Here is a 26,617-nt window from a genome sequence, read left to right as displayed (position 1 = left end):
ACGGACTCTTGAGATATCTGTTATCAGGTTCTTAGGATAGATACCCAGTAATGGGATGGCTGGGTCATAGGGTATTTCTATTTTTAACTTTTTGAGAAATCTCCATACTGTTTTCCATAGTGGCTGTACCAGTTTGCATTCCCACCAACAGTGTATGAGGGTTCCTCTTTCTCCACAACCTCTCCAACATTTGTCGTTCTTGGTTTTGGATGTTTTTGCCAATCTAACGGGGGTAAGGTGATATCTTAGTGTAGTTTTGATTTGCATTTCCCTGATGATTAGCGATGATGAACATCTTTTCATGTGTCTATTGGCCATATTCATATCTTCTTTTGAGAAATGTCTGTTCATGCCCTCTGCCCATTTTTTTATCGGGTTGTTTGTTTTTTTGTTGTTAAGCAGTGTGAGTTCTTTGTATATTATGGAGATTAACCCTTTGTCGGATAAGTGGCTTGTAAATATTTTTTCCCAATTAGTGAGCTGTTTTTTTGTTTCAATCCTGTTTTCCCTTGCCTTGAAGAAGCTCTTTAGTCTGATGAAGTCCCATTTGTTTATTCTTTCTATTGTTTCCCTCAACTGAGGAGTTACAGTGTCCGAAAAGATTCTTTTGAAACTGATGTCAAAGAGTGTACTGCCTATATTCTCTTCCAAAAGACTTATTGTCTCAGGCCTAATCTTTAGGTCTTTGATCCATTTTGAGTTTATTTTGGTGTGTGGTGAAAAAGAATGGTCAATTTTCAATCTTTTGCATGTGGCTGTCCAGTTTTCCCAGCACCATTTGTTGAAGAGACTTTCTTTTCTCCATTGTAGGCCCTCTGCTCCTTTGTCGAAGATTAGCTGTCCATAGATGTGTGGTTTTATCTCTGGGCTTTCAATTCTGTTCCATTGATCTGTGGACCTGTTTTTGTACCAGTACCATGCTTTTTTGATCACTGTAGCTTTGTAGTATGTTTTGAAATCGGGGATTGTGATTCTGCCAGCTTTGTTTTTCTTGCTCAGGATTGCTTTAGCAATTCGCGGTCTTTTGTTCCCCCATATGAATTTTAGGATTGTTTGTTCAATTTCTGTGAAGAATGTTCTTGGGATTCTGATTGGGATAGCATTGAATCTGTATATTGCTTTAGGTAGTATGGACATTTTAACTATGTTTATTCTTCCAATCCATGTACAAGGAATGTTTTTCCATCTCTTTATGTCATCGCCTATTTCTTTCAAGAAAGTCTTGTAGTTTTCATTGTATAGATCCTTCACTTCCTTGGTTAAGTTTATCCCAAGGTATTTTATTCTTTTCGTTGCGATTGTGAATGGGATAGAGTTCTTGAGTTCTTTTTCTGTTAGTTTATTGTTAGTGTATAGAAATGCTACTGATTTATGCACGTTAATTTTATACCCTGCTACTTTGCTGTAGTTGTTGATTATTTCTAATAGTTTTTCTGTGGATTCTTTGGGGTTTTCTATGTATAAGATCATGTCGTCTGCAAACAACGAGAGTTTTACTTCTTCGTTACCTATTTGGATTCCTTTTATTTCTTTTTCCTGCCGAATTGCTCTGGCCAGCACCTCCAGTACTATGTTGAATAGGAGTGGTGAAAGTGGGCACCCTTGTCTTGTTCCTGTCCTCAGAGGGATGGCTTTCAGCTTTTGTCCATTGAGTATGATGTTGGCTGTGGGTCTATCATATATGGCCTTTATTATGTTGAGGTACTTTCCTTCTATACCCATTTTACTGAGGGTTTTTATCATAAATGGGTGTTGGATCTTGTCGAATGCTTTCTCTGCATCTATTGAGATGATCATGTGGTTTTTGTTTTTCATTTTGTTGATGTAGTGTATCACGTTGATTGACTTGCAGATGTTGAACCATCCCTGTGTCCCTGGTATAAATCCCACTTGATCATGGTGTATAATCTTTTTGATGTATTGCTGTAATCGGTTTGCCAAAATTTTGTTGAGGATTTTTGCATCTATGTTCATCAGTGATATCGGCCTGTAGTTCTCCTTCTTTGTGTTGTCCTTGTCAGGTTTGGGGATCAGAGTGATGTTGGCTTCATAGAATGTGTTAGGGAGTTCTCCATCTTTCTCAATTTTCTGGAACAGTTTGAGGAGAATAGGTATTAAGTCTTCTTTGAATGTTTGGTAGAATTCTCCAGAGAAGCCGTCTGGTCCTGGACTCTTGTTTTTGGGGAGGTTTTTGATTACCATTTCTATTTCCTTACTTGTGATTGGTCTATTCAGATTCTCCATTTCTTCCTGATTCAGTTTGGGGAGATTGTAGGAGTCTAGGAATTTGTCCATTTCTTCCAGGTTGTTCAATTTGTTGGCATATAGTTTTTCATAGTATTCTCTTATGATCTCTTGTATTTCATTGGTATCTGTTGTGATTTCTCCTCTGTCATTCCTGATTTTATTAATTTGCGATTTCTCTCTTCTTTTCTTGGTGAGTCTGGCTAGGGGTTTGTCAATTTTGTTAATTCTTTCGAAGAACCAACTCTTTGTTTCATTGATCCTTTCTATTGTCTTTTTTGTTTCAATATCGTTTATTTCTGCTCTTATTTTTATTATTTCCCTCCTTCTACTGACTCTGGGCTTTGTTTGTTCTTCTTTTTCTAGTTCTGTTAGGTGTCGTTTGAGGTTGCTTACGTGAGCTTTTTCTTGTTTAGTGAGGTGAGCCTGTATTGCGATGAATTTCCCTCTTAGGACTGCTTTTGCTGCATCCCAGATGATTTGGTATGTCGTGTTCTCATTTTCATTTGTCTCCAGATAATATTTGATTTCTTCTTTAATTTCTTCAATGATCCATTGTTTGTTGAGAAGCGTGTTGTTTAGTCTCCACATTTTTGCACCTTTCTCTGCTTTTTTCTTGTAGTTGATTTCTAGTTTAATAGCGTTATGATCAGAAAAGATGCTTGATATTATTTCAACTCTCTTGTATTTATTGATGTTTGCTTTGGTTCCCAAAATATGGTCAATCCTTGAGAATGTTCCATGTGCACTTGAGAAGAATGTGTAACCTGCTGTTTTTGGATGAAGTGTTCTATATATATCTATTAAGTCCATCTGGTCTAATTTTTCATTTAATTCTATTATTTCCTTGTTGATTTTCTGTCTGGATGTTCTGTCCATTGGTGTTAATGGTGTGTTGAGGTCCCCTACTATTATTGTATTGTTGTTGATGTCTTCTTTTAGTTCTATTAAGAGTTGCTTTACAAATTTTGGTGCTCCTGTGTTGGGTGCGTATATATTTATAAGTGTTATGTCTTCTTGGTGGAGAGTCCCTTTTATCATTATATACTGTCCCTCTTTATCTTTCTTTATCTGTTTTGCTTTGAAGTCTACCTTGTCTGATATTAGTATAGCGACACCTGCTTTCTTTTGTTCATTATTAGCTTGGAGTATTGTTCTCCATCCCTTCACTCTGAGTCTGTGTTTGTCTTTGGGGCTGAGGTGTGTTTCCTGGAGGCAGCATATTGTTGGATCTTGTTCTTTGATCCATCCTGCCACTCTGTGTCTTTTGATTGGGGAGTTCAATCCATTTACATTTAGAGTGATTATTGAGACGTGGGGGCCTACCACTACCATTTTGTGTCTTGTTTTCCGGTTTTCTTCAGTTTCCTTTGTTTCTCGTCCCATGGTTTAATCTGTTCTGATGTAGAGCTGCTACTCTCTGTTGTTGTCCTTCTACTTATCTCCTCTGCTCTTGGTTTTGTAGCCCCTTTCCTTTTTTGGATTTTTCAGGAATGAGGGTTTTCCTGAGGATTTCCTGAAGAGGAGGTTTTGTGGCAATGAACTCCCTTAATTTTTGTTTATCTGGGAAAGTTTTTATTTCTCCGTCGTATTTGAAGGATATTTTCGCTGGGTAGAGAATTCTCGGCTGTAGATTTTTGTCCTTCAGATTTTTGAATATATCATTCCACTCTCTTCTAGCCTGTAAAGTTTCTGCTGAGAAATCTGCTGATAGCCTGATGGGGGTTCCTTTGTAGGTTAGTTTCTTTTGCCTGGCTGTCCTTAATATTTTCTCCTTGTCGTTGACTTTTGCTAGCTTCACTACTATATGCCGTGGAGTTGGTCTTCTTGCATTGATAAAGTTTGGAGATCTATTGGCTTCTGTCACCTGAAGATCCATCTCCCTCACCAGATTTGGGAAGTTCTCAGCCATTATTTCTTTGAATAGGTTTTCTGCCCCTTTCTCCTTCTCTTCTCCCTCTGGTATACCTATAATCCTTACGTTGCATCTCCTAATTGTGTCTGACAATTCTCGGAGAGTTTCTTCATTTCTTTTAAGTCTTGCTTCTCTCTCCTCCTCTGCCTGCAACAATTCTATATTGCCATCTTCCAAATTGCTAATTCTTTCCTCCATATTATCGGCCCTACTGTTCAGAGCATCTAGATTTTTCTTAATCTCCTCTATTGTGTTCTTCATTTCCAATATTTCTGTTTGGTTCTTCTTTATCGTATCAAACTCTTTTGTGACATAGCTCCTGAACTCGTTGAGTTGTCGGTCAGAATTCTCTCTTAACTCATTGAGAATCTTAATGATGGCTGTTTTGAAGTCATCATCATTTAGGTTATATATCTCATTTTCTTTGGGATTGTTTTCTGTGTATTTGTTACTTTCTTTCTGTTCTGGAGATTTAATGTATTTTTTCATATTGCTTGATGTTGTTGATTTGTGCCTCCGCATGGAGATAGAGTTTAGTTGCTCCTTTCACTTGTTTCAGCTGCTGCGGTGGGGGGAGCAGCTGTTTATACTTCACCAACCAGGAACCCTGTCCGTAGTTGCTAACTGGGCCTGGGCCCCTCTTCGTAGCCACAGTGGCCCTTTGGATTCCCTCCTCTGCCATGGGGGCCGTCACAGGGGGGCTTCAGGCTGCAGGTGCCTACTGTTGTTGCCCACCTAGATGCGCTCTCTCCTTGGGGTCTGCAACGGTGTTATGGGCTTTTCCAGCGGCCAGGGGTGGGATCACTTATATTTGTCGCTCCGTTGCTGTCGGCACCCACCAAATCTCACTTGTCCTCTATGGGTCGCAGGAGAGCTATTGGCATCTTCTACAGTCTGTGGTTAGTACACCTAGCTATGCTGCTTTTGCCCTGGGGTCTTCCAGCCTTGTGGCTGGCGGCTGGGTGCCTTCTACTGGTGCTGTGCAGAGGCTTTCCCTAAGGCTGCTGTGAGCCTGTAGGGTTTCCCCCTAGGCTACTAAGCTGGGTCTCTGGAACTCTCTCCAGCCCCAGTCCTCTCCGAGATCTCCGGCAATCCCTAGCCTCACGGGGTGGGCAACGGCAGCTGGGGGTCGCCCCGCCCTCTGGGATTCTCTCTGGGCCTCTCCCGGAGCCGTGAATGCTCAGCGTGGCCCCTCTGCTAACGGCACACAGAGAGTTTTGTCTGCTGCCCGGGCGGAGCTCCGGCGCTTCCCCTCCGGGTCGCAGAACCGGCCTTTGAAAGTTCCCCCAGCCCCGGTCCTCTCCTCTCTGAGATCTCCGGCAATCCCTAGTCCCACGGGGCGGGCAACGGCAGCTGGGGGTCGCCCCGCCCTCTGGGCTTCTCTCCGGGCCTCTCCCGGGAGCCCTGAATGCTGGGCGTGGCCCCTCTGCTAATGGCAGACAGAGAGTTTTGTCTGCTGCCTGGCGGAACTCTGGCGCTTCCCCTCCGGGTCGCAGGACCGGCCTTCGAAAGTTCCCCCCACCCCGGTCCTCTCTGAGATCTCTGGCAATCTCTAGCCCCACGGGGCGGGCAACGGCAGCTGGGGATCGCCCCACCCTCTGGGCTTCTCTCCGGGCCTCTGCCGGGAGCCCTGAATGCTGGGCGTGGCCCCTCTGCTAATGGCAGACAGAGAGTTTTGTCTGCTGCCTGGCGGAGCTCCGGCGCTTCCCCTCCGGGTCGCAGAACCGGCCTTTGAAAGTTCCCCCGCCCCGGTCCTCTCCAAGATCTCTGGCAATCCCTAGCCCCACGGGGCGGGCAACAGCAGCTGGGGGTCGCCCCGCCCTCTGGGATTCTCTCCGGGCCTCTCCCGGAGCCGTGAATGCTCAGCGTGGCCCCTCTGCTAACGGCACACAGAGAGTTTTGTCTGCTGCCCGGGCGGAGCTCCAGCGCTTCCCCTCCGGGTCGCCGAACCGGCCTTTGAAAGTTCCCCCAGCCCCGGTCCTCTCCGAGATCTCCGGCAATCCCTAGTCCCACGGGGCGGGCAACGGCAGGTGGGAGACCTCCGTGCCCTCCGTGTCTCTCTCTGGGACCCTCCGGGCGCCCCGAGCACCAGGCTGGGTTTCCCCGCCAATGGCGGGGAGAGACTCTCCCCGCGGGCTCAGGTGTGCAACTCCAAAGTTTCCCTCTGCGTTTAGGAGTAATTGCGGGGGGTTTAGGTAGGGTTCTGGTCACCTGTTTCCACCGTCGCTCCTCTGTTGTGTTCTCGCTCCTGCCCTAGATGTGTGTGGATCCTCTGGGGGCGTCCGTTGGAAGAAAGCCGCTTGCGGGTACTAGGCTGCCCGTCGGGGTCGGAGAGTTTTCACCTATTTCCACATCCTCCCGGAGGAAAGTCCATCCGCCTTCCGATGTATAGTCACGTGGGTGTCTCAGACGTCCTGAGATGCTGTCTGGATATCCTTTGTCAAGCGATAAGTGTCCAAATAATTGTAGACTCGAAGGGCAAGAGATAAAGAGGACTACTCACGGCGCCATCTTGGCTCTCCAATGCTCTGCTTTTTTTAAACCGACATTCTCAGTAGATCTGAGAAATGTTGGAGTCCCCCATGCTCCCAAATCCCAGGGCAGCTTTGTACCTTTTGCAGGAGAGCATCATCAATTTCCTCCCTCCTAACAGGCGGTGGGTACTATAGTTCTATGGCAATATCACATTAGTTCACCTCTCCTTTTCTATTTCACCCCACTTCAGGTTCTAAATGAACATACCGCTCACTGCTGTCCAGATGTACCCTACTACTTCGTTTCATTTTCTATTTTTTTCTATATGTCTATTTCTTTTAAATATTCTTAACTTTTATACCCATTTTTCATCTTTGATTCCCACTTTGTCAAGTTCCACTGATGCTTCCGAAACTTTATTTGACAACTTTGTGCCTTCTTCCTTCTCTTGACTGATCTTTGCCCTGAGTGTGTTGGCATGTACGCAAGGTGGCTACAAGACCTATTTCTGAAATTTTTTTTTTTGTGAGGAAGATTGGCCATGATTTAGCATCTGTTGCCAGTCTTCCTCTTTTTGCCTGAGAAAGGTTGTCACTGAACTAACATCTGTGCCAATCTTCTTCTATTTTATGTGAGATGCTGCCACAGGGTGGCTTGACGAGCGGTGCTGGGTCCACCCCCGAGATCCGAACCTGTGAATCACCGGCCACCAAAGTGGAGTGTGTGAACTTAACCACCACGCCAGTATGCTGGCCCCTTAATATTTTTTTATCTGAGCGTCCTTGTGATACTTCACACCATGTTGCTTCTTTTTCTCAGACCTATTGTCCTCTGTGACATCTGCTTTTGCAGTTTTATCTGGGATTTCCTTCCATCTCCCTAAAAATCAGCTACTCAGGCCAAGGACTCTCCTGCCAAATACATTCTTTCGAATCTGTGTGAAGTTCCTCCAGGCCTGCAGGAATCTTCCTTCAATGGACTAGAGTAGTAGGTTTTTTGCTGCAAATTGAAAAACAAACTGCTGTATGATTTCTTTGGCTCTCTCAGGTTGAGGTCATATGTAAAGATCTCACATTACTTGTGACCTTGATCTCACCCTGAAAATATCTACTAGATGCCTTTTAGTTAGGGGGTCATTTATACACCATTTTGCTTTGGCATGAAAAAGGAAATAACTTCCTCATGGAGCTGAAAATAAAGAGGAAATAAATCAAGATAAACAAACTTACGGAAAAATTACATTAACAACACTGTATTGCACATTTAAGATTTGCTAACAGGGTAGATCTCATGTTAAATGTTCTTACCACAATAAAAAAGTAAGCATTATCAGCTTATAAAAAAGGAATTCAAGCAACATAGTGTGGTGGCTCAGAGTGTTACATTAGAAAGCATTGAATTTGATTTCATGTTTTGCCTTTTACCAGCTAGATGACCTTAGACAAGTTACTTTGCCTTTCTAAGCCTCAATTCCATCCTCTTTTAAATAGATACAGTGATAGTAACAACACTGTAGGGATGACATGAGAAATATTCTAAATAGTACATGAAAAGTGCTTTTTATATGGCAGAGATAGTATCTGAAATATGGTAAGTGTTCAGTAAATGTTGCCTGTAGTTAAAAAAAGAAAAATTATATTATAAATTCAATGTGTACCTCTGTACTCATCAACAGAGGAAACTTTTCTATTTTTGACCCTTTCCATCCTGCCCATATATTGACATCATATTTATATAATTGTAATTAAATTTAGATAAAATTTTATCGTTTTCTCATATTTCCACAAAGATTTAATGACATTTTTAAATGCATGCATCACAAGTTCATTGAGAAGATATGCCATAATTTACTTAAACATTCCTCCATACATCGAATATTTACAAGGGGATTAACATGTTTTGCATTTAATCCCCTTGATGAAAATAGCTATTTTTTCTTTGGATTGGTTCCTTGGGAAGTATTTTCAGATGTGAAATGACATGGCCATTGAAGTTTGTTAAAGAGTATTCCCAAATTACATTCTTGAAAGTATTGCATAATTTTATCTTGCCATCAACAATATAAAGAGTCACCATCTCAATCCTTGCCAGTGCCAGTTAATCATTATACTAATGTTTTGGTCATTTGAGAAAGTAGTATGGTATAAATTTAAATATAGCCATCTAATTTCCTGGCCAGAGAACTGGGAAGGACTCTCTGACATCAACCTAGTGCCAAGACAGAAGTTTTAAATGCCCCTACACGTAGTAAGAGGCACTCATAAAGAGCCACTGAGAGTGTCAGTTGGTTCGATCATCCTGGAGGACTGCTGTAGACTGAATGCTGTGTCCCCCCAAATTCCTATGTTGAAACCTAATCCCCAGTGTGATGGTATTTGAGGGGAGGGACTTTGGAAGTGATTAGGGCGTGGGGGTGGAGTCTCATGAATGGCGCTGTTGCCGTTATGAAAGAGGCCCCAAAGAGTTCCCTCACCCCTTTCTGCTATGTGAGCAAAGACAGCCCTCCACGAGCCAGGAAGCAGGGCCTCGCCAGTCGCCAAATCTGTCTGTGCCTTGATCTTGGACTTCCCAGCCTCCAGCTCTGTGAGAAGTAAAGTTCTGTTGTTTCTAAGCCCCCAGTCTATGGTAATTTGTTATAGCAGTTCAAATGGACTAAGACCAGAGCAGTTTGGAAAGGCTCATAAAGAACAACAAAAATAATTTCTGCCCTTTGACTGGGAATTACTTTTCTAGCAATCTAGTCTGATTTTTATAATATTAAAAATTTGAAGAACTCAAGTGTCCAACAGAAAGAGAATTAGAAAATGAGTTGAGGTACAAACATACAATAGACTACTAGAAAGTCGTTCATCATGCTTAGAAAGAATATTTTAATGACATGGTAGATAGGGGAGGGGAAAGAATAACACAACTTTCTAGGTGCAATATGATCTCAATCATGACAAAAAAATGCAAAGAAAATGTCTGGAAAGCAATAAGCCAAAATAGTAATAATAGGTTGCTGTCAAGTGGTGAGCTTATGACTTATATTTGTCCCGCTTCTTAAAATTTTCGAAATTATTCAAAATGCCAGTCTATTATGTCAACAATCAGGAGAATTAAAAAAGAAAAGAAAAGGAAAGGAAAGATCCTCTGGTTTCAAAATACCAATGTGCTCATATGGAATTTGAGGCAAGTAATTTCTAGACTCAGTCTAAACTTAGCACTTCCTCCTTCTTAATCAACCTTTATTCCACTGTAATAACAATAGTTACATCCAGCTTCCCAACCTGACATAAATCTTTCTAGGGACGTGGATGCTCTCTTCCTCATTTGTAGAGTCCATCTCCTACTCTATCCAGTGTCTAATATAGTCCCTCATACAAAATTAGTGACTGCTCTTCATTCATTTATTCATTCCTTGAATCATTTAAGAAACCTTTATTTAGTGTATGGTGTCCCAGGCACTATGCTACACTCAGAGGAAATAAATATAAATAAGGTAGGATTTTCAAGTTGCTTAAGTAAAACCTAAAGGGGTGGTTGCTAGTACATTAGAGTTCCAGGAAGGAGAGAGTAACGAACAGGAATTTCTTGGCTCAGCCACACCAGTACTTACTAGAATGTTAGCTTCCATTCCCTCAACCCCACTGCTCTGTGGTATTAGAACTAAACCTCCCAAACTCAGCCTAGATGATCATATTTATGCCAGACTCACCCTTCCTAGTGCTGAGGCCCTGGCACTACCACTGGGTACTCCAGCATCTTCTAATGCTGTCTTCCCTTCCATAGCCACAGCCTTAGTCCCCACTTCGAAGCTTAGCCTCTCCAACAAGCCGAGACTTCTGTGGCCCCACTAGAGGCTGTTTCTCCACTGCTGGGTCTCTCTTTGTTCTTTTTTTTCCCTCCCATAAACCCAGGAAAACCTAAGACCCTAGAAATAAGTAGAGGTGCTTACCCCTGCCTCTGGAGTTAGAGCTATCATCCTTAATTCTGTTACCTCCATAGAAGTGGAGAATTATTCAAAGTTCTGCCCTACAGGCCAGTGTAGGATTCCTCTTCCTTATTCCATCTCTCCTCTGCTGGAAGAGTTTCCCTCTGCTTGTCTCTTCTGTCCTCAAAACAGGCCCATGGGAGGGGATGCCCATTTCTAGTTCTCTGTGTTCACGTTTTATGGAAGCCCGTCACTCACAGGAAAGTCACCTCCAAGATAGGTGGTGGAAATGAGGAGGATCAAGGGTAGAACAGGACCGTGGCAGAATCGATCCTTTGGAGAGAAAAGTCTTCATAGTAAGTTCTTTCAATTAGCTTACTTCCATCTGCCTTTTCTTTTTGGTTTGATAGATAAATCCCAACAAACATTGCTCTTCCATAAATTCAGACTTTCAGTTACACCAACAGGAAAATTAAAATATATCTCGTGTGTTCAGATTTTAGTTCTTTTCTTCTCCCCCTCCTCTTTCTATTTCATAGACTGAAAGGATTTCTGGATGGAAAAGAGCTTCAAGATCATCCAATAAGATGCCTCATAAGATAATTGAAATTCCTCTGCAACATCTCACTATTGTCCTTCAGGCTCTGCTTGCACAGCCCCCAGGAATGGGGACCTCATCACCTTACAGGGCAGCCCATTCCATCTTTGCACAACTCTGAAAGTTAAAATCTTTTAATTCCTAGTGAGTAAAAACTATGTCCCTGGTGCTTTATTCCCTTGGCCCTAATTCAAGTTCCTGACATGAGACCAAACAAATCTAATTTGTCATCCATGTGGAAAGCCTTCCAATGCTTCCACCCTTCTGACTGTGCTAGACTCCTTTCTATTTTGAACTTTCTCATTGGAACATTATAGAAAAACTAAAAATGCACATAATCTAATTTTCTTAGCAATGTCTAGGAGATAAGAGAAATAAATCATAATAAAGTAAATTTATTCATTTATTCTATTTATACAACAAACATTTACCCACTTCTCATTGTTCCAAACCTGGTGCAAAGATCTGGAAACATATAGATGAATGAGGTTCACTCCTTGCCTTCAAGAAGCTCATAGTCTAGTGTAGTGGTTAAGACTAAGTATTCCAGTGTCAGATAGTTTGGTTCAAATTCCTGCTCTATCACTCGATATTTGTATGACCTTGGACAAGTCACTAGGTCTTAATTTTGTCACATGTGAAATACACTATTACTATTATGAATAGTACCTACTTCATAAGGTTATTGTGAGAATTACGTGAGATGACCCATGTAGAGCTCATTAACAGGCCAATAAATATTGGCTGTCCATTATTAGGAGGAGTCACATAGGAAAGAGATGGGTTTCAATGTCATGGATAGATTAGGCAAAACCAGAATGTGCTGTGATGATACAGAGGGGACAACCTAACCAAAACCCTGTGAAGGCTTAGAAGAGGACATGATTTTTACCTGAGTCTGGAAGAGATGGAGGAATTAGATGGGTGAAGTTGGAGTGGGATATTCAACAGACAGTGTAAATGTCTGAATCTGTAAGATCTAAGGGGTATTTAGAGGACCACAGGCAATCTAGAATGGCTGGAACACATGTATGTTGTGGCAAAGGATGAGACCAGGGAGTCTCCAGGAGTCAAAACCTGAAAACCTCGTAAGCTAGCTTAGGAGAATGAACCTTGTCCTATACGTCCTGGGGAGTCAATGAAGGATTTCATGTGGAAAGATTGCATCTGTGTTTAAGATCATTCTGGAAAAAGGTGAACTGGAGAGAGGCAGACCTGGAGGAATAATAACTTCCTCAGTAGGTGGGTTAAGTTCATGCTTAAGGTGCCAATAACGCAGGTGTGAATGAGCCTACTCTGATGCATGATTTATCCAGAATTTTGTAAGCAGTAAAATATAGAGAAAAGTTCTTTTAATATTAGCATATGCATAAGCTTTGGGTTTCACAGTTTGGTGTGATTTTGATTTTGATTTACAGACAGCAGCAAAGGGATTGCAGTGCCTAGAGCACTTAAAAATTGCATTAGAATAGATAAGGCATAATAAGGACTAGAATTAAGGCAATAGCATTGGAGAAAAAGAAAGGGTTAAGGTTAAAGGAAACAATAGTCCTAGTGGAATTCTTTTCCCAAAAAATGGCAGGGCAGAGGCTATGGTTTTTCCAGTCCAAAGTCCATCCCTGACAGTGACAGAGTATGACAATATAGTTGCTTTCAACAAATTTAACTTCCAATGTCATGAATATATTCTAAATGCAACTTTATCACTTTCCTGAAAATAGTTGTCCAAGATCTTCTCTAAATCTTTATTTACTCATTGTTATTCATTTACTTATTGAATATTACTAAATTTTACCATGAACTGAGAAATGTGTTAGGTCTTGAATATACAGAAGTAAACACAAAAGATATATTTGCCTGATCTTAAGAAGTTTACAGCCCATAACATGGATAGATATTAAATAAAAAAACAAAATTCATCGTTTAAGCACATTTGTGATGGAAACTACTTTTTTCGCAGTCAACTCCTCAAAAAATTTATAACGTGTGGTGTCTGGACATACTCACCTTCCATCCACTCTTCAACCATTTAATCAGGCTCACACTTTTAGAATTGCCTTTGATAAGGGGATCAATACCCACCTTGTTACAAATCCAATGGACAATCTTCAACCACCACCTTATTTGAAATCTTAAGCAGCATTCAACATTCCTTTCTTCTTGAAACTTTCTTTTTCCTTAGCCTCTGTAACATCACAATCTCTTTTACTCCTTTGCTTCTGCTTCTCAGGCTCCTTTGCTGACTCCTCTTCATGTTGGGGTTCTTTGGGTCTCTTCTCATCTTACCCTATCTTTCCCTAGGTAAGCTCATCCACTTCCATGGCTTTGTATATTCTCTGTATATTTCAAGATTCCTAGACTTAAGTTTCCAGCCTTAATCTCTTGTGAACTACAGATTCATATAACCCAATTGATTACCTAATACCTCCATTCTGATGTGTCATAAGCATCTCAAGCATGACGTATCCAAAACTTAATTCTTGGACTCCTGATACTTCCTGTCCTAAGTATGTTCTTCTTCTGGTGTTGTTACTCTTATTAAATGGAATAACCATTTATCCATTTGCTCAAGACAGAAACTTAGGTGTCAACTCTGACCTCTCCTTCTCCTCCAACAACTCTAAAATGTTTTCCCACCTCTCTTCATTTCATCTTGTCTCACTCTAGTCTCGACCACCATTATCTCTCACCTGAACTACTGGGGTATCATCCTAACATTATCTCTCCAGAGTTACTAACGTTCCCTTCCCAGTGATTTCATACACAGTGACCAGATGTTTAAAATACACACACACCCCTCTAATCATGTCACTTCCTATTTAAAACTCAGCAATGATTTATCTTGCACTGAGGATCTAATCCAAATTCAACATGACTTTCAAGGCCCAGCATAATCTGAGACACATGACTAATCAGCTCTAGTCTCTTTTAGTGACTCAATCTTATCTCCATGTTCCAAACACAAAAATCTTTCGGGTCCTCAAACATTCTGTGACCTCGCACTCCTTAGGGATTTTGTCTATGCACTTTCCGCTTCTTGGACTACTCCCTTCTCTGTGCCAGTTAATGTCTATTATATCACTTCCCAAGATAGTATCTATTTCCTTGTGTAGTTATTGGCTCTTCCCTCCCACTAAAATGTAAGCTCCGTGCAGCAGGGACTTAGATTGTTTACTTACCGTTATGTACTCAACACATAGGAGAGTCTCCGGCACATAGCATTCAGCCAATGGATATTTACTTAATGACTAATTAGCTAGTCATCAGACTGCTCATTTGCTTAGTTTTTAAAATTATATCATAGGCTCTTGTACCACCTACTTCTCTGTAGCATTGAGCACTGTTGTAATTCTACATTTACTCATGATGACAATATTGGTTATGACTAAGCAAGATTTTGAAGGATAAATGAGGTGTCAAGTCACTTGACCACTTCTAGCTCTTAATTATCTACCAAAAAGAGAAAATAAGAGGATGAGGCAGGATGGATCTTCTTTTAGGTTCTTTTGAGCTGTATAATTCTAAGTCTAAGCAATTCAGGATTCAAGAAGCAATAGGTACTTAGTCACTGAGAGGGGTCAAAAGACAGAGGAATGAGCTCTGTGCTTGGAATAAGGCACTCTGATTGCAGTTTTAAAGATTAGTGTTAGCTGTGTGACATTTGCCTTTCTGTGTCACAGCCGCTCCTTTGGTAAAGTTAAAGAAAATAACACCTTGCCAAGTGTATCAGTCAGGGTTCTCCAGAGAAACAGAACCAATAGGATATATATCCTATTTTTTTATATTAGATTTATTATAAAGTATTGGTTCCTTGTGATTATGGAGGCAGAGAATCTCATAGTATGCCTTCTGCAACTTGGAGACCTAGAAAAGCCGGTGGTATAGTTCCAAAGCATGAAAGCTGGAGAGCCAATGGTGTAGATTCCAGACTGAGTCTGAAGGTCTGAGAAGCAGAGGCACTGATGGCAAGAGAAGATCTTTGACTCAGCTCAAGCAGTCAAGCAGAGAGTGAATTCAACCTCCTTACACCTATTTGGTCTATTCACTCCCTCAACAGATTGGATGATGCCCACTTATGTCAGAGAGGGCCATCTGCTTAACTCAGGCCACCAATTTAAACGCTAAGCTCTTCCAGAAACACTGTCACAGACACACTCAGAAACAATGTTTAACCAGTGCTCTGGGCATCCCCTGGCCCAGTCAAAGTGACACATAAAATTAACCATCACATCAGCATTGGAAAGAAAATCCTGGAATTTATCTACTTTTTAAATATATTTCCATTTACTATCCATCCATCTCTTTCACCCAATATTTATTCAGTTAACAGTCACTTTATACAGCACTGCAGCAGACATCACGCTAGGCATGAGAGATTCAAAGATACGTAAAATCTAGTGCCTGACCTTGATGAGTTTACAGTTTAGAGAAGGAATTATAAAAGTCGGTAGTTTAGAATTCAATATTTTAAGGATGAGATAGAAGTATGGGCACCAGTCTGAGACTAGTGCAATCAGGGAAGATTTCTGAAGGAAATAAGAACTGAGCTGAGTCTTTAAAAACAAAAAAAAGGAATGTTAACTGGGAAGAAGATTGAGAAGGACATTCTAGATCAGTGTGTGTGTGTCTATGTGGGTGAGAGACAGAGAGAGGGAGAGAAAGAAAGAGAAAGGGGCAGGGTAGAGGGAAGCAACGTGAGCAGGAAGATGTATGCAGGATCTGCAAACAATCCATTGTTGCTGGATCATAAGGGGTAAAGCGGGGAATGATGAGGGCTGAAGCTGGAGAAGTCAGCTGAGGCAAGATTTGGGGGACTTGGGCTTTATCCTCTAGACAACTGGGAGACATCAAAGGTTTTTAAGCAAGAAAGGGAGGGTGATGTGGTCAGATTTATGTTGTGCAAGTGCCACTCTGTTAGCTGCATGGTATTTGGAATAGAAATAGTCAAGATGAGAGGAAAAATGGGGACCTACCTGTCGACTCTCCGTGCCCTGAGGCATCAGTTCATTGTGCTCATCTGTCCGCACATACAGAGTCTTATAATCTGCGATTTGACTAGGGGGCCTTATAGATCGTCTGTCCAACACTAGTGCAAGTCTAGGATCCCCCTGTCAAGTCCTAGCCAAGTAATTCCTGTCCACATGCACACAGACTCGCCCATTATTATACTGCACACAGACAGCTCTCCGGGCACGCAGACACTGGCAATTGCCCATGGTTTTATTTCCCCAGGTACCTAATGTAACGCAGCCACTGCCTGACAGATCTAATCACAGGCAGGGTCTCTTTCGCAGTCACCCCAGAGTAAAAGCTCAGCATGTTCCCGAGGAAATGACGGAAACATACAAATCAATTGCCCTTTTCTTCTCCTCTTTTTTGACCCCATTTTGAATGCAAGTATGAGGTTTGATAACAGTATCAGGAGAGGAGGTGGATTTCATATGTCCAGGGACTTATCAAAAGGAAAAAGACTGCACAAAGATAGAAGTACTCAGCCTTGCACCAGCCTCGAAGATTGCCACAGCCGCTCCTGAGAATAGCCAGGAACCCAATCAAACTCTCAAATGTCAGTGTCAGAATGGGGAGAAACATCCAGCACCAGCTCCTCTCTGCCTTTGGATGGGCTTCATCTTCACTACACTGCTTCTTACTGTTCCCTGTCTGTGCTCCTAATTAGCAGCCTCTGGGTCTCTGTTTATACTTTCTCCCGATCTGAGATGCCTTATACTAAAGCCACACAGTGAACTTCAGTGTAACCTTCTAGCCCAGCCTGAATGTCTTCTCGTCTACGAAGTTTTACTGGGATGACTCCTAAAATTTTTATCTCACTCCAAAAGTATATTTAATATGATACCCATCCATGTTTGCCTTGCCTTATGATTATTTATACCCATGTCTCATTTCTTCTATGCTGAGAGCTCCTTGAGGGCAGGGTCAGCCTTGACATTTCCTGTAGCTTGGCCTAGACTTGGCACATGGAAAGCACTGGATTAAAGTTTGTTCATTAAATAGGTGAAGTGGAACTGAAACTCACAGATATAAGTGACCTAATTTTGGGCCTTAAGGGATAAAATTTAATCATGATAAGAACTTCAGGAAGACCTATTTGTTCCAGAAAGAGGCTAGTTAGAGACTATATTGGGGGCTTTCTTGCTAGGAAGTAAAATGTTATTCCAAGAGGAGTGGTCCCAAAAGCCAGTCATCCCTGCATGGGTCAAAGAGCGTCACACAGAGGCCATGACAAACATGTGTTTTGGAGGCAGATTTATCTGTTTGGAATCCTGAACCCTATGTGAACAGTCATGTGACCGTGGGAAATGGAACTCACTCCATCTCTAAAGCAGGAAGGGTTGTTCCTACCTCGGGGGGAATATCACAAGCAGCAGATGTGGAAGTGCCTTGCACAGTGATTCCCACGTTGCCATCTTTTAATGAAAGTTGATTTCGCTGTATTTCACTTTTTTCTTCCTCCTCTATCATGCTTAGAACCCAATTCCTATTTCACATGCAGATGTTTATTAAAGAAAACATGCTTAAACTTCCATTTTCTGAATACCGGATTACCAGGAAATGGGCCTAGCTTGCCATGTTTGTGTCTGGTGAACTCTTCTTCTGGCCTCAGCTGAATGGAGTGGGAAGTCTTTGCCATTTCAGTTCCTCTCAAATAGAAATTTGGAGCTGGAGCCTTGAAACACTGAGTCAATTGATTATGAGTACCGTAGACACTAAGTTATATAGAGCCAGGTTACAAAGAGTCTCCATGATTGACCAAAGCCACTTATGACCTGAAGTGGTAAAGCTTCTTCATCTCTTTCATATATTCTCTACTCACGGTCAGAGTCTGAGCTCCAGTTTTCATTATTTCTTACCTGGACAACTGACTACATCAGTTGAATCCACATCTCAATTTTTACCCCACTTCTCTGCATCGGCTTCTCTGCAGCAAGAGTGAGTGGTCTTTCTAAAATCAAATCTCTTGAGTGCACTCTCTGGTCTATAGTCCTTCAGGGCTTCCCATTTGCCTACAGCTTTCTTTTTAAACTCTACCAGAGAAATGCTCACAAGGATAGCAGCATAGGTTATACTCATTGTCAATGGCCCACTGGCAATCTCTTTCACTGTCTCAGGGTGTATTAAGATTCTCCAGAGAAACAGAACCAAGAGGAGATATATAGATATAGATATAGATATAGATATAGATATAGAGAGATTTATTATAAGAAACTGGCTAATGCATTCATAGACGCTGAGAAGTCCCACAAATCTGTCATCTGCAAGCTGGAGGCCCAGGAAGGCCAGTGGTACAGTTCCAATCCAATCCCGAAGGCCTGAGAACCAGAGGAGCTGAAGCTGTCATTCCCAGTCTAAGTGAAAAAGACCAATGGTAGAAAGCCAATTCTTCTTTCCCCTGTCTTTTTGCTGTTCAGATCCTCCATGACTTGGACGAGGTCCACCCACACTGGGGAGGATACTTTGCTTTACTCTCTCTACTGATTCAAATGCTAATCTCATCCAGAAACACTCTCACAAGCATATCCATAAATACTGTTTAGCTATCTGGGTACCCCATGCCCCAGTCAAGCTGACACATAAAATTAACCACCAAACAGGGAAATAGTGCTACATTGTATTTTCTTTTACATTTCCTTTTCATTCTTTTGCCAGGGTGGAGAGTGTCTGGGAGTGTAGGGCAAAATATGCAGTGATAGCATTTATCGGAGTATATTGATAGTCCTGGTTTATAACATTGTCCTGGCATATTAATAAATAGGACCAACTTCCATTCTCAGTTGACAGGACCCACTTTCCTTACTGATTTGGATGATAAATATAAGGGCACTCTAGAGACACATGATAGATAGTGTTCTTCATTTTCTTGTTACTGCTGTAACTTCCCCGACATATAAGTGGACTAAGGGTCTCAAAAACAGAATTCCATAATTAAGCCTCACCATTCCATTGCCAAACATCATGTTGTTACAATAAAATATTTAATTTTGTCTTTCATTTGTTTATAGAATGCTTGAAATACCTCCAGAGAACTAAAATTTGTGGACCACTTTTTAACCATTCAGGAGAACAATCAAATCCCTCACTTTATCTGGGTTTCCACTCCTCCTTATTTCTTTCTCCTTTCTGTGACAAAATGAGTTTTTTAGCCCTTCAGTAGAAAGTCACGATTCGATTATTTCTTTGGTTAAGTAAATATATGTTTTGCAGAGTAGAGTCAATTTTTAGAGCCACGTATTTCATTTGGCATCTTGAAAAAAGAATATTCATACCACTCTATTTAATAAGACTTACCAGTTTCCTACCCCATTGAACATGCTGAGAAATTCGAGAGATGCGTTTTTTTGGGTGATGCCGTTTTAGAGAATAATACAAAGGTGACTACCATGTTCACGGGTACACGCTAGTCTCTATGTGAGCCATCTTCACATCTGAGCACACAATCATATGTGGATATTATGCAAGTGTATATTACTTTACACATAAACGAGCTTATTTGTAAATTTATACATCCTTTTGAAAATGTTTGTTACGTCCCTACTTTGCAAACAGACATTTCAATCCAACTACTTTCAGTCTAAAAATAGTATAGGAAAGACAAATAAAATGACCACAAAACTGGCATCAGTGTTTTATACAGTTTGACGCTGAAGAATCAAATTAACTTCAGTTTTTCAACCAGTTGTTCAAGAATACATCTCTCAGGGGCCAGCCCCGTGGCCAAGTGGTTAAGTTTGCATGCTCTGCATGGGCCGATCGGGGTTCACCAGTTCAGATCCTGGGCTCGGACCTGCACGCTGCTCATCAACCTATGCTGTGGCGGCATCCCACATAGAGGAACTAGAATGACCTACAACTAGGATATAAAACAGTGTGCTGGGGCTTTGGGAAGGGAAAAAAAAGAGGAAGATTGGCAACAGATGTTAGCTCAGGGCCAATCTTAAAAAAAAAAGAATATATCTCTGCGCACATTAAAAAGCCACGTGTGATAGTATCATTCAATAATGGGATCTTTTTTTCAGCATGGTTGTTTCTTTTTGACCTCAACTAGAATTGGCCATATATTTTTCCCCCTTACTTGCATTTCACCTTTCAAGATGATTTTTGATATTGAACTCTAAAGAAATGTTAAGCATATTTTGTTTGCTTGATGTTTTCCTCATATTTGTCCTATCTAAATTGTGCTTGAAGGTTCAAAAAGTTCAGATAATTGTCCTACAGAATTTGCAGAAGTAAAAAAGTTTGATGCCAAAACTATGCATTTATGGTTCAAAGTCTTCTTATACAAAAGACACCAAAGTTTAAGGCCCTGGAAGCAAAAGATTAGACAACAACAAGTTTCTACATAGTTTAAGAAGGATTTAAGCACAGACTTTTAAACAACTTGTTTACTAATCGTGGTTGGTTAATGCTACCATTTTCCTCCTGTGAAGCATGTACTGAGGCAAGTCCATGCCTTTTTAGTGGTCAGTGATCTCAGGTTATGCCTTGTATTTGCTCATTTTGCAGAGCTTTACCACTTTCAAGTGAATGCTGAAAACTTCCTATTTTTAACCACTGATAAATATTCTCAAATTCAAGATCATTATACTTTAAAATAAATAAAAATAATAAACCCCAAATCACATACACAGAGGAATTTTCTATACTTTTGCATTACCAGGGAATTCATGGTATGAAACAGAATTGAGCATATTTTGCTTTGTAAACCCTGTGTAATAAACAAAACATCCAATAAAATGCAATTTGTAGGATCCTGTAGTTGCTCGTCATTGCTTTTGTGTGGTGTGTCATCAAAATAATTATGGAGTACAAACTTAAGACTTTTTTTTTTTTAAAGATTTTATTTTTTCCTTTTCCTCCCCAAAGCCCCCCAGTACGTAGTTGTGTATTCTTCGTTGTGGGTTCTTCTAGTTGTGGCATGTGGGACGCTGCCTCAGCGTGGTCTGATGAGCAGTGCCATGTCCGCGCCCAGGATTCGAACCGACGAAACACTGGGCCGCCTGCAGTGGAGCGCGCGAACTTAACCACTCGGCCACGGGGCCAGCCCCTAAACTTAAGACTTTTTAAAAATAAATTGACACTTCCAAAATGATTAATGATGGCTTATCATGTGCCCTGACCTTTCTTCATGTACCCATGGCAGTATCTGCATGTTCCACAAATTTGCTAAATGATAGTGGAGTTAATGCATCTTAGAAACAGTAAAGGAAGCCACAGAGGAAAATGGAATTCGTTTTGGATAACACTGGATGAAAGATTGATTTTCAAGGTTACCATTTTTTTTTTTTGGACAAAATGAGGCAAAGTGAGAGGTCCTTTGGTAGATTTGTTCTTCCTTGAGACACAGGCCTTGGCCAAACTGAGCTTTCTTGCATCCATCCAGTGTCTATTGGAGGATGGCTCGCACTTGCCTTTTTCTATGATCTTAGTTGTCCTTCCTGGAATTGCATGCACACTCCCCTTCGTCCTGTCCTCCTCAGGGCAGTGGCAGTTTCCCTGAGGTCCAACAGCTCCTACTGATGGAGGGGTCACTGGCTTCCGATTTCTTTGAGTTGAGGAGGTGCCATTGGTATTTTGGACTACGAAGTAGGAAGGAAGGGGCCTCTGAGAGCCAATTAAATCAGATAATAGTCCACCTGGGATTACAAACACCATGCAGCTGTGTACGGCCCCTCCCAAGAAGCTTGACTCAGAAAGGAATAGGATTTGAGGCACTCACTGGGCAAGACTGGCCTCTGCCTTAACTAAAACCCCGAGGCACCTGCCCCTAAGGTGCTTCTCCTCTCCAGCCCCAGGACTCACATGAGCAGGCATTTAGGAGCAGCTCAGCCTTGGCTGGAAGGCCCAGGAACAGGAGGCTTGGGGTTCCTCCTGAGATGAGACGGCCCCCAGGTGGGGCCTATCCAGACTCTGGAGGTCTGCTCCGTGATTCTTACACATGAAGGAGCCTTGAAGGATGATTCTATGCCTGACAGTTTCTCTTTCCATTTCTCAGAAATCAAAGAGTCCCAGCTATTGTACCCAAGACCAACTTATTTCTTGAAAAGGTGACCAATGATCTGTCATGGAATTGGATCAAAACCTAAATTTTGGTTGCCCTGTTTTGTGCTTCTTTAATCAGGGACTTGGTTTCTAAATGCCCCCCTCCCCTTTCTTTTTGGTGAGAAAGATTGGCCCTGAGCTAACATCTGTTGCCAATCTTCCTCTTTTTGCTTGAGGAAGATTGTCTTGAGCTAACATCTATGCCAATCTTCCTCTGTTTTATGTGGGATGCCACCACAGCGTGGCTTGGTGAGAGATGTGTAGGTCTGTACCCGGGATCCCAACTGGCAAACCCCAGGCTGCTGAAGCAAAGTGCAGGAACTTAACTACTATGCTACCAGGTCAGCCTCTAAATGTTTCCCTTTATATCTTGGGAAACTTAGAGGAAGGTGGAAATACGGGTAGGGGTATGATTGATAGTTCAGTGTCCTCTTGTTTATTGAGCCCTCCTTCCAGTTTAACCACCACAATGCACCCCTTTTCTTTGTTGTAACTGGTCTTCAGTCTCTGTATTTGCAAGATTGCAAGGGAGAGCTGCTGTGAGGGGCAGAGCACTTGGAGAGGGGGGCAGGCTGGCAGGCATCCCGTTAGCCCAAGCCTATCCTCAGAGTCTGCTGCACAGAGATCACCTGTTCTTCCTTCCAGGAAGTTCTGTGCTCTCTTGAGACTGGGAAATACGTGGGAGCATTCCCTCAGCCCCTCTTTTGGAAAGGGTGACCAAGACTGAATTTCCCCCTCCCTTCAAACAAATGAGAGAAGGGATGGCTGTCCTGGGAATGATCCAGCAGCTTCTGCAAGTTTTACGAGGTGCTATGAAAGCTCGTGCTCTCACTAGCAGAAGCAGGAGCTACCATGCTCCTTTGGTCTTGGCATCCTCTACTTCAGGTGTCCTGGGAGCCAGATGTCAGAGCTGAATAGACAGGAAGTTTCCACAAAACAGTTGACTACTGTCCCTGGGTAACATGACCTCTATCACCGCAAAGAAGACCTCTTGAAAGTTGCTCTTGATGTTTTAACAGGTCAGGCCTGACTGTCTACCTGCTCTCCTACAGATGTTTCAGACCCAGCAAGTCCATTCACAAAAAATCAGAGGACTTAGCTCAGAGCTGGCACATAATAAGAAATCAGAAAATGCTGGTGAACGGAGCTGAATTTGAGCTTTCTCCTCTGTTGGAACTTTGGAAATTTGAATACAAAAGGTAAACAAGAATGACTTAAGAGTCTTTGCAATGTTCCAGTAGGTAAATATCTGCACACATACCTATCTCAGGCCTGGGTTGCAGAATATACTGTTTGAACTTTTACACTTTTAATCTGCCTTGGAACTAAATTAAGAGTCAGGAGACCTCAATTTATAGACCAATCCTGCTGTACAACTTTACATAATTCACTTACTCTCTCTGAGCCACATAGACTTATTGTGAAGCTCAAATGAGATAATGTATGTGAAATATCTTTGTAAACAGTGAACCACTATAAAAGCAAGATGCTAGTGCTGTTATTATTATTAAAGTAATTAATGTGCAATGGATGCATGAAGGGACATAATTTCCATTAGAAACTAGAGGTAGAAAAACATCAAATCCCCATATATTCTGGTCAACTTGAATCAAATTGCAATTTAAATTTACATCAGTAAATGACTAAAGAGCATAATATTGAAAGATCTTCCTATAATTTTAAAAACAAGCATAAATGTGGTATAGTGCCATATGATACTAGAATGAGCACAGGACTTAGAGTTACAAGTTAACATGATTGCAGGAAATCCAGCCAGGTCTCAAGAGAACTGGAAAGCTGCCTTACAGCATCTATTCTTTATTGCTCTCCCTGGGATTATGTGGTTTTTCATCTCCACTTCTCTCTGCTTATCTGCTCTACTCTCCCCTCAATGGACAGGATTTCACTGCCAGATTTTTTAGTTTTGGTACCCATAACCTTTATTTACATATCTCCATAGTATTAAATCTGGTGTCATGTCTATGTTACCACTTCTCAGCACTGTCCCTGGGAGAGACATTCTAATCTGCTCAACCCAGGTCAGAGAGCTGAGAGAATCAGTCTGATAGACTCAGAACAAGTCCAAATGACTGTGGCTGCAGGTGAGAGGTTCAGGCAACAACTATGGGTCTATCTCCTGGGCAGGGTAGTATCTTTAAAAAGAGGATGAGTGGGGCTGGAAGGAAATTGAGGACTCCTCTAGAACTCCACTGGTGATGCCACTGGCCTTTCCACTCTTGCAAGCTCTGTTGCCTAAATCACAGTTCAGTGCTTCATTATTTCCCTTTCCCCTTTCCCAATCAATGTGTAGAGCCCTCAGGATAGGAGCCGTGGCTTGTTCTATTCTGTAATCACCAGAATATCCAGAACCATGCTGGAAACACTGTAGGTACTCAATGAAGCCTTGTTGGTTGATATAAGATAATTGTCATCCCTTACATGCATACAGATCTTCACAGCATACATATCTCATTCTTATATCTTAATCCATTTGACCCTGTTATAGCCCTGAATTATTATTACTTTCACTTTACAAATGGAGGGAAAAGAAAGGCACAAATGGCAGAGCCTGAATCTAATTTTGAAGTGTTCTGGGTGCTTCTAGAATATCTAAATGGAGATGTCCAGGAGGCAGTTGGATCTGCTCTGTAGAGAGAATTGGGCTAGAAATACATATTTAGACATCATATGCATATAGATTATGTATGCATAGAAGCGGTTGTAGTGTGTGAGATGTCCATGTGTCTGTGTGTAAAGTAAGAAGAGAAGATAACCCAGAACAGATGCCTGAGAAACACTATCATTTAATGATGATCAGGGGAAGAGAGTCCACAGGAGACAGAAGAAGCATCCCAAGAAGTAGGAGACAAACCAGGATGGGTGGTGGTTTACAGAAGCCATAGGAAGAAGCTTCTCAAAAAGGGAGTGATCAACAGGGTCAAAGGCTTTCAAGAGGCCAAGTGGGATAAGAACTGCAAGAGGACCTTGGCAATTGTACCAGGGAGATCATCGGTGACTTTGTTCTACTGTGTCAGGGTAGTGGTAGGGATGGAAGCCAAACATCAGTGGGATGGATGGAAAGGGAGTGGGAGGCACAGAATGAGGAATAGTGCATTCAGCCAACTCCTTGAAGAAATTTGGCCATGAAGGGGAGGAAAAGGATACAAAAGTGAATATTTATTTTTTTAAAGATGGGAGAAATTCGAACCCATTTAAAGTCTGAGGGAGCCAGAAGAGAAGAAAGAATGTGAAATTGCCTGAGAGAGGGCATAATGGTGGAACAAGACCCTAAGGAGCAGAAGGGAAGAATCATAAGTCCTACTAGAATACTTTACTCCATTTAACAGAAGGGAAAGAAGAAAGGACAGACGTGCAGGTTGGTGAGTTTGCTGGGCCACTGTAGGCACTGAGGAATCTTTGCTTTTTCTTTTCTCTGTATAAGTAAGAAGCAAGGGCATCTCATAAAAGTAAGGGAGGTGGTAGCTCAGGAGAGTGGAGATGATTTGGTTTTGTTTATGAAAGTGCTCACTACATCACTGCCCTCCTGTTGCCCGGTCCCTACTTGTCCTTTACACTCACACTCTCTCATTCGTTATTCACTCATTCATTCATTCACTCAACAGTTGAATGAACAGCTATGTGGCAGGCCATAGGAAATGCACTGCTATGGGATATGCAACATGAGTAAAGGTAAAAAGCACATTGGGCATTGGGTAGGCATAGGATGACTGACTGTGGCTCCAGAGGAAATTGCACTCTACTTGACCCATAATAGGACAGCCCAGTTACCTTGGCCTCTGGAATTTTCACATTAACAAAGCAAGCCACATAGCTACACACAAATTAATCCGATTATCAGACATAAACACATTTCCTGATCCATGGGACAACAATTTCCCTTTCTCCACTCCTAAGGAACCCAAATTTCTCTCTTCAAGCATATGATTCTTGAGTTTCTGGCACAACTCCCTGTGACCCACCTCTGGCAGAGACTGCTAATTATTCCCTAATATCCATCTCCCTTTCCTCCATGGTAAGGGAATGTAGCTGGGACCATGGCCACCCCAGGGACTACTTTTCCCAGTCCCTTTCATGATTAGGTAGGGCCATACCACCAAGTTCTGACCAGCGGAATGTGAAGGAAAGTGATATAGGTCATTTGCAGGTTGGTCCTTAAAGGGAAGCGGCATGCCCCACTTTTCCCACTTTTCCCTTTTGCTGGCTGGCATGAGGACAAAGTGGTTTCTTGCTAATTTGGACACTGCAGGCGACGGAGAGCTGAGCAATGCCATAGAAAGAGCCTGGGTCTGCTGTTAAGTTCTTCGTTTACTCCTCGGGACTTTAGAAACAACTGAACCTCCATCTGGGTCCTGTGGTGGCCTTAGCTGAGGGAGCTGGAGTCCATGATGCAATTCCA

The sequence above is a fragment of the Equus przewalskii genome, chromosome 26 (genome assembly GCF_037783145.1).
Source record: "Equus przewalskii isolate Varuska chromosome 26, EquPr2, whole genome shotgun sequence".
In the NCBI taxonomy this organism is placed as follows: Eukaryota; Metazoa; Chordata; class Mammalia; order Perissodactyla; family Equidae; genus Equus; species Equus przewalskii.
This window is presented reverse-complemented; position numbering follows the sequence as displayed.